Genomic DNA, 9,759 nt, shown 5'->3' with positions numbered 1-9,759 from the left:
AGTTGATTGATTTATGTTCTTCACATTTTTGTTTTGTATCTATTATCTTATTTTATTCTTATTTATTGTTGTTGTTTATACACCTTGTGGGTGGGGGCAATGGTTCGAAAAATGGGAGAAGACTAGTATTTTGTAGTTGAATTCCTCATTGTACAGTATATAAGAATATATCTCTATGTTGCCAAAAAAGTTCAAGACTGTTATTGTTTCCCTTCAATAAAATGCATTCAAAACTACTTTCTGCACATTTCTGCTACTTTCTTAGGCTATACAAGTGCTATCTCTTGCTAAACAATTAATGTTTACACCTATGCAGTACATTTAGCAATAATAATAATAATAATAATAATAATAATAATAATAATAAACCTCTACTTTAGTAAATAAAACAATTATGACAGGTGTGTTGTAATAAAAACGAGTGGTGTCCACTGATTAAATGGAGTCTTTCTGCACTGTGAAGAGTTAAAACCCACATATTCACAAAGTTTGTGATGAATGACAGGTTGTTTTTTCATGCAAAATAGATTTGGGGTTTAAAATTCAATTAAGCTGCTTTATTTTAGGGGTTTGGTGAAGGTGGGTCATTTTTTACCTTTAGGACAAGGGGAGTATACATAATGTTAAGACTACACAAGGGTTAAATTAAAAATACAAAAAACAAAAACAATTTTTTCTTTTACACAAGCTTGAATTTACTTGGATACACCTCTTCTATAATGATCATATTTGATCAAATTTATATTTTCTCTGGGGTTCAAAGTAAACAGACAGTATAAAAAAGTCTCATTAAAAGCTGAAATTCCTTAAAAAAAAAAAAAAAAAAAAAAACATTTGGCAAGACTAGTGCAGAATAATCATTTAATTTGCAGTGCAATAAGCAGTAAAACAATTGTGTTTTAAAATATGATTCATATTTAAAAATGCTTTTGTCCACCAAATCAAAGTCATTGGGTGAAACCAACATGTAGGTAGTTATTTTGTTGTTTATGTTGACCATAAAAACCATAAAACAGAGCCTCAAAACTGAGTATGATGTTTAAAAAACATCTGACATTTATTTTGACATTGTAACAGTTAAAGAATGGGCAAGGAGGAGGCGGGAACCGGCTGAACAGTCAACATAAAGTTTAATGTAAAACTCAACATAAAACAAACACACACTCTCTCTCTCTCAAACTTGTGTCTCCGGCTCCCCTTTATCTCGCTCTCCCGCTGATCAGCTGATTCAGCTCTGGCCGTGCACCCTCAAGGCCCGGCCAAGCCCTCCTCCTGGTCACAGACATTTTTATGAAAAGGCATATTTTGTTCATGTCATGTAGTGTAACCTTGAGTAAACCTGATATTTTTGACTCAAAAATTCATAATATATATATATATATATATATATATTTACTGTATGTACCTTGAAAATGTATTTGAAAACTTTTTGGAAATTAATGAAGTTGTTTATAGTCTCATGTATTCAAGGTGAAAAGAAAGTATTATTATAGTTTTTACTTGATGGTTACACCACATGACAATTTTAAAGTTTTAAATATTATTGCAGAAAATGCTATAAAGTTTTTTCAAAAATGTATAAATCTAAATTGGACACAAAGATTAAATTTCTGAGAACTTGACACAAGTGTTTTAAACTAGATTTTTAAAAGATTTATCATTTTAACACCTTGGACATTTGTCAATGACCTATAAGGTGGTGTTTCTCACCAACACCTATCATATCACTTCTGAATACATGGATTAAACCACTGGAGTCATATGGATTACTTTTCTGCTATCTTTAAGTGGTTTTTAGAGCTTCAAAGTTCTGTCCACCATTCACTTGCATTGTATGGACCTACAGAGCTGATATAGTCTTCTAAAAATCTTTGTTTGTGTTCTGCAGAAGAAAAAAAAAGTTATACACATCTGGGATGGCAGGAGGGTGAGTAGTTAAAAGATGATTTTCATTTTTGCGTGATCTATCCCTTTAAGGTTTTTGTTTAATATTGTTTTGCAGTTCAATATGCTGTATCCTCCTGATTTAAGGAGAGAGTGGTCTAATGTGTGTGGCACTTTCCTGACAGTGTGTGTATTTCATACTTGAAAATAAGTCCTTTTCATCAGAAGTGTTGGAGGTATCATCTGGTGACTGGGACATGATCTCTTTTCCTAGATGGTCTCTGAAGTATACAATGTTTTTTCCACATTTAAATTGTAAAATGACAACACCGCACTAAACAATACAACAGTAGTAAGTATGGTTAAACGAATGCAACTTTGTGAATGAAATGGCACAGTATGGTTATTATAAAACCATACTGGCATACATTAAAACAAGGGTCACCTATAATGAAGACATTAAACAAAAGGTTGACCTGTGTTCTCAGGACGAGTATTCTTCATAAATGCAGGTCAGTGCAGATTGTATGTTTTTAAACTGTTTACAATTTATTTATTACGATGTCTGTTGGCCAAACAATGATCTTTGTAAATTGGCAATTAATACATATTTGCTATTTTATCAATCATTTTGTGTTTCATAATTGTTTTACTGTTTAAATAATTGTAGGAAAACATACCTCACTAGGTCAACGTGTGTTTAATAATCTGAATCGTAATGACCGAAGACGCTTAACAGATGAGACTATAGATTGCAATAAAGCTAGACAAATCTGGTATTATGCTTTAGCCTAGCTGTTAATTTTATGATTTGATCATTCTTAAAACAGAAGTCAATATATTTTCTTTTACATAAAAAAAGAAATAGGACAAATAAACTGTTCACAGCTCTTTATATAGCTCTATACATCCTATATTTCCCTGCAAACTCATTTGCATTGGCAAGAGTGCATTTATAAGACTACTGCTAGCAAGCAAGTACATCTGTGACAGTTTTATTAAGATAATATTAAAAATGACTTACCTTGATGTGTATTTCAAGTTTGACGGCGAGTTCTTGAAAGCTGATACAGTCATCGTGTATTTGCTAGGCAGGCACAGAAGACATTTAAAAATGACACTGCTGTTATTTCCAGTTATTTTGGCACTTAAATGCATTGGGCAACGCTATTCACCTTATTCAGCACTGGCCCTTTTCAGCATTCCGCTCTTCCGAATTTTATATAACTTTCTGTTTGTATTGAAGATACTGAGAAGAGTCGATCAAAATGGATTACGAGAGAGAGCACAGAAAATATTTTTCATCAAGAGTTGATGGTGAGTCTACACTACACATCTGCTACATGAAAATGCTCGTGAGGTGTTTTCTGTCACTGTACAAGTTTTTTTTTTTTTGTTTTTTTTTATGACACGTGGAGGTAAATTGAACTTGGCAGATCACATTTGGACAGCTTTGACACACTGCACTTTTTCATGATACAAATGTGTAATAGTATAAAGATGGGCAAGGAGGAGGCGGAAACTGGCTGAACAGTCAACATAAACACCAAACATTACATTATTAATACATTAATAAGCTACATATAATTAGTATGTTATTTGTTTATATTCACTTTAGCTTACTATTTATTATTGTTTAATAAGTTCATATATAGGCAGTTTGATAATGTTCTTATCCTTAGTAAACAACTTGTTAATCATATCTAACTTATGTATTTTAGATGATGGAAACCAGTGGTAAAGAAGTGTTTATGAAAACATTAAGAAAGCATAAATTCATAGTTAATAATTAATTCAAATATGTAATGAATTGGATACACGTTTCTACTTAATGTAATGTTTTAGGAACACTTACTATTAAAATCAATGAATGCTTTATAAAGGTTGTAATAAAGCACTTAATTGCTAGCTAAGCTTTTTGCATTACCTAATCTAAAGTGAGAACTAAATATGCCTAATTAAACATGTATTAATTCTGTCCTGGGGTCAGTGTGAGAGTTTGCGCCTTTTGGGCCAGTACTACGTTGTCACTAAATCTTATATTCGTTGATCTTGCAAATGTGTTGTACATGTGTCCTATAGTGTGATTATTAAACCACAACAGCCTGCTATTTCCTTAAAGAAATGTCCAGTTCTCTTGTGCTGCATGCGTGTAAGCGAAACGCTTATTGAATGCGAAGCACGCACCTCTTCCCATACTATTTGTTTAATTAAACTGAAGCCTCTTTACGGTGTAATAATCACATGACCACGTAGCGAACTGCTTATATGGAAGTGAGAAACTATTGTTAAATAGACACAGAAACTGACACAGTAAGCTGTCAAAATAAAAGCTCGGTTTAAATGGATGCATGAAATTGTAGAAATTACCAAATAAATATATTACTACTACATAGTAAAAATGTAATATTAATAATAATAATAATAATAATAATAATTATTATTATTATTATTATTATTATTATTATTATTAATAATATTACATTTTAAAATATAATATTATATTTTGACAGCTTACTATTATTATTATTATTATTATTATCATCATATCAGGAATAATTATATTTAAGAAAATATCACAAGCAAGTGTGCTGTTGTACTGAATGTACTGTAGGTTTTTCATTTATAGAGTGATGCTCTGATGTGCTCAAGTTATTTGACAAAATAACTAATGTGTTTTAGATTCAGCTGTGAAGATGTGATTGAAGCACTTTATTTGATAAATTATTTTCATTTAATGAACGTTTTATGAATTAATTTGATTAGTCATCTTTTTGATAAAAAGCTAATTAATCTTTTAAAAATGGAATTCAGAAAAAATTAAATGGAAAACAACTGGCAAAACAAAACAGAATTAGGAAAAAAAAAATTCACATGATCCTATTTTTAATGCCTTGCAAACTTAAACATTTGCATTTTCTTTGAAGTAATACAAGTTATTGATGTATTGAATATCAAATTTTGCTAATTTTGAAACTTGTCATCAAAGTGGTGATTTGGCTAAAAATAGGCCTGAAATCTGAAAGCTGAATTCTTCGTTGATCAGCATTCAAATCTTAAGACGTTTTTGTCGTACTGCAGATGTTTGTACATTAAATACTGTGTTTCTATCTTTTTACTACAAGGATTGGTACCTGAGATACAAATCTGCCCATGCAATCTCTGGAAAATTATTAAATAAAATACCCTGTTCAGTAACCACAAGTGACTGTGATTGTTCCATGTATATATATATATATATCCCCTTTTTTCCCCAATTTGGAATGCCCAATTTCCACTACTTAGTAGGTCCTCGTGGTGGCGGGGTTACTCACCTCAATCCGGGTGGCGGAGGACAAGTCTCAGTTGCCTCCACTTCTGAGACCGTCAATCCGCGCATCTTATCACGTGGCTTGTTGTGCATGACACCGCAGAGACTCCCAGCATACGGAGGCTAATGCTACTCTCCGCGATCCACGCACAACTTACCACTGCACCCCACTGAGAGCGAGAACCACTAATCACGACCACGGGGAGGTTACCTCATGTGACTCTACCCTCCCTAGCAACCAAGCCAATTTGGTTGCTTAGGAGACCTGCCTGGAGTCACTCAGCACACCCTGGATTCGAACTCGCGACTCCAGGGGTGGTAGTCAGCGTCAACATTAATTAAGTTTAAATGTCTATCCAATTAATGCATATATAATTTCTTTATTAGCTATGAATTCATGCCTTGTTCATGTTAAAAAAAAAAAAACAACAACAACAACAAAAAAAAAAAAAAAAAAAAAAAACTGCCCATAAATGAACTAATTAAACAATAATAAATCATTTGCTACAGTGAATATAAATGAATAACAAACTATTTGTACATAGCTTATTAGTGTAGGAACAATAATTTATAAATATGATCAATTGACTATAAACTAATGACTTTACAAATACTTTATACCGTGTACTTATTATAAAGTGCTACCTCATTGTTTTTGCAGTTCTAGTAGTTAGTGGTGCAGAAATCACACAGCAACTTTCCTGCCATTTCTGCCGTATTGACAGGGCCTGCCATTATTGCTACATCTAATGTGGCGAGTGCTGCAATGGATGCTTGTCTTGTGTCCTGTAGTAGATTTATGTCAGCCAATTTTGCCCATTGAAATTAGATTTTTCTCACTTTGTCACTTCTACAAACATAGCAGACACAATTTCAGCACTTGTGACAGGGCCCTTTGATAATTTGTTCCTGCTGAGAAGTCAGAGGGAGAAATTTGGGCTACACCTTTAATAAGTATTCTCATTGGCATAATTTAGCTCCAGTCGCTGCATAAATTACTAGGTTGCACAGCTCTAATTTGCAATGTAAAGAATGTATTTTCTGCTACAAATTAACATGTCACAGTGTTGCACCCAAAAGGGGCTAGTCACCCCATCTCCTCAATTTGGACTCAACACAGCAGCTATTGCAGTGCTCTCAAGAGAGACTAAATGTGTCACACACATGCTGACACTCAAAGAGAATGTTCAATACAAACCTGGAAGATGAATGTTTGTACATAGCATTCAAGGAAAAACTGATTCATAGTCTGTCACCTCCATAAAGCCCCCATTTCCATATTCAGCCCAGGCAAAGGAACATCACCAGGAAATGTGGGTGGTGACAGCCAAGAACAAAAACAAACCCATTAAAATTTGACACATTAAAAAAAGTTCAAGTATGGTAATAATTAATTATGTACAGTGACATATACTAATTGTTACATTTGCCATTTTGTAGTATAAATACAGTGCAAGTAGTATGTTCAGGCTGAAAACTGCAATGAAATATGTATTTGCTCATTCGAAAAAGTATGGAATGCTAGACACTTTACACACTCAACAGTTGCAGCTTTCCCTAAGTAGTGGGAGGGGTGGAGTTACCTGGCCGTGATGCAAAAAAAAAAAAAAATAGAGTTCCATTTGAGAAGATACTACTCTTCAAAAATGAATACACTATGACGAGTACACAATGTGTAGTATAAGTACATAGTGTAAAATACATCATTTGAGTACATCTGGTTTTAATAAACAATCTGGTAAGAAGTATTGCCTCACATTGCATCATATCTTTTGGTAACTGAAAACATTAAATGTTGGGAGAATGCAGTCTCCTACCACCATAACAGTGCCATCAAGAGTCTTCACTATATAAAGCAAGTACATACAGTATGTTTGTAGATTTACTGCTGACATTCTCCAAATATACCCTTATTTGCTGGTTGAGCCTGTGAGTGAAGGATGACTCATCACAGGAACCTTTTTACACTACTCAGCAGACCTCATGTGCTGGCACCATTTTACAACATTGATTTTTAACATTTATACACAGCAACCTAAACAAAGCATTATAATAATGTTAAATTCTTGACTCACTGTTCTTGAATAAACCTAGATTGATATCGTAGAGCGTTAAACCTGTTCTGGCAATTCCTTGCGTGCCAAGCCATACATATATGTTGACATCATGGTTGAGCAGTCTAGGCTGTCAACAATATTGTGCATAATTGGTGGCATCTTTATCACCAATCAAGCCAATGTCAGAGCAGCCAGTATGCATCCCAAAATATCAGTAATTTAAAACATATTTTTTTACAGAGGCTTTTCCCAAATGCACCTTTTAAATAATAATTCTGACTGACTGTGTGGAATCTTGTTACTGTGGTAACCAAAATATAAATCAACTGCAACTACCCAAAATATGACCTGAAGTATTGTTGAGTTGGTTTTATGAGTAATCCCTGCTCAAAAACTGCAATATAGTAAAGACATTCAGTGCATTGAAATTCTATGAAATTAAGCTGAACACTGATATGCTCTAGCTAGTTACTAAAAGGATACACACAAGGAGATGTTAGTCCCAGTTCTCTTTCACTGCATGTCTCTATAGTTTTTTTTTTTGTTTGTTTTTGTTTTTTTTTAGTTTTTTTTTTTTTACACCTTTTATGTTCCACATAAAGAAAGTCATACAGAATTGGAACAACACAATGATGAAAAATTATGACATAATTTCCATTTTTGGATGAAATATCCATTTAATTAATGCATTACATTTTTGTGATCTGCAACATTAAAAATATTGGCTCATCTTTTTTACAACAAACTATTCTTTGCTTGTTTTTTTTTTTTAGTTGTGAAGCTATTCTCTACAGCTCATCAAAAGCTGTTTCTGAGACAATGCCCTGCCTGTATCTTGATAAGTATAAGAACAATTGAACAAATGTCTTTTTGAAACACCATTCAGTCTGTAGCTGATTATACACCAGACATTAGAATTTAACAAATATAGGTCAGTGAAATAGTTTGGGTTAATCACATAAAAATCATGCACTTTCTGTGCCAAATAGCCTCAGGTGTATTCATGAAATGTTGTCTCATTTGGGAGCAAAATACATTATCAATTTGGATCCTTTATATTTATTTTGGTGGTGAGTCTTAGTAAACAAATCCAAGACAATTTGTATGTTATATTTATATATATATATATATATATATATATATATATATATATATATATATATATATATATATATATATATATATATTGTGTTTGAGCATTTCTTGTTCCAAGCTTCCAAAAAATATAAGTATAGTTAGCTCAATGAGGCTAGTGGGTTTTGCTTTTGATGTCAATTTTCTTTCATGACTCAACCTAAGCTCTTTATTGAATCAAAATTTCACACAATGATGCACATGCACAATGTTGCAGGAGTCTCAAATACCCCCCCCCCCCCACATAAAAGACATTTGTAAAATGTGCCTTTATTCTGTTGACTCCTCCTCTGGCCACTGAATTCCCGGATGAGTACTTGCTGTACCAGGGGATTATCTAATAAGAGATGCATTTAAAACCCAGCCAAGGGATCCCCGACAGCAATTTGTTGGCAATTTGAAATGCAGCATAGATTGGTTCTTGTGGGATGGGACTGATGGGGCCCTATTTGTTTCTGTCTGGCTGAGCCAGTCTCGCAATCACCTCCTCAGCCTCCAGAACCAAGGTTTGACTCAATTATTTCACTGAGATCAAATACAATGGATCAAACATCAATATCCTGTGTCTTTGCCCTCACAAATTGACCCCCTAAATTGTCTGATTTTACTAGTTGCTTGTGTGTTGCAAGATCATGAATTAGCCATACAGCCACTGGTGTATGGGACACTTTTTGAGGGGGCCCCCTCATGGTGTTACAAGCAAATTACATTATGTTTTAGTTTGCCTATCTAGAGCATTGAAGATGAATCAAAGTGGCAAATGTACTGTGTGTTTACACAAACATTTTTAAATCTCACAGATGCGGCTTAAATGCATTTATATGCATACCACGCACTCAAATGTTTGAATGATGTTTGATTTACATGTACAGTAGACCAAAAATGCACAATGCAGGAGCAGATATTTCCAGTTCAACTTCTTTGCGGTAGAATTGAACTCCATTCTAGAATGGCGGAATCTTTTCCCTCTCATGTATGTCTTACATGCTCAACAACACAGTCTGTCTGTTTATATTCTAGCAGTAGAAAGTCTTCGTACTTGCTCTGCAGCAGTAGCAGTAGCATTAACGGATCTAGTCCACCAAGACCAAACCTACCAACTTGTCATATTTTTTAACAACTTACATTTATTCAGAGTTGTTATGACTGAAATAATTAATTATAATGTCACTTCTGAAACATCCTCATCTTCATCAATAGAGGAAATCATGATACAGTTCTTTATTAAACATAATGTTTAGTGCAGACTGATCTCACAGTGAAATCGTAAGTGGCCAAAGCAGTAAGTGTTATTGGGCCTATGGGCATGTGTGAGCTCCATTTTGCGGGTGTAATGTCCACAGAGGCAGAAGCGGGTTGTTTTTAGCTGTACAT

This window comes from Myxocyprinus asiaticus, chromosome 9 (assembly GCF_019703515.2).
Source record: "Myxocyprinus asiaticus isolate MX2 ecotype Aquarium Trade chromosome 9, UBuf_Myxa_2, whole genome shotgun sequence".
Lineage (NCBI taxonomy): Eukaryota > Metazoa > Chordata > Actinopteri > Cypriniformes > Catostomidae > Myxocyprinus > Myxocyprinus asiaticus.
This window is presented reverse-complemented; position numbering follows the sequence as displayed.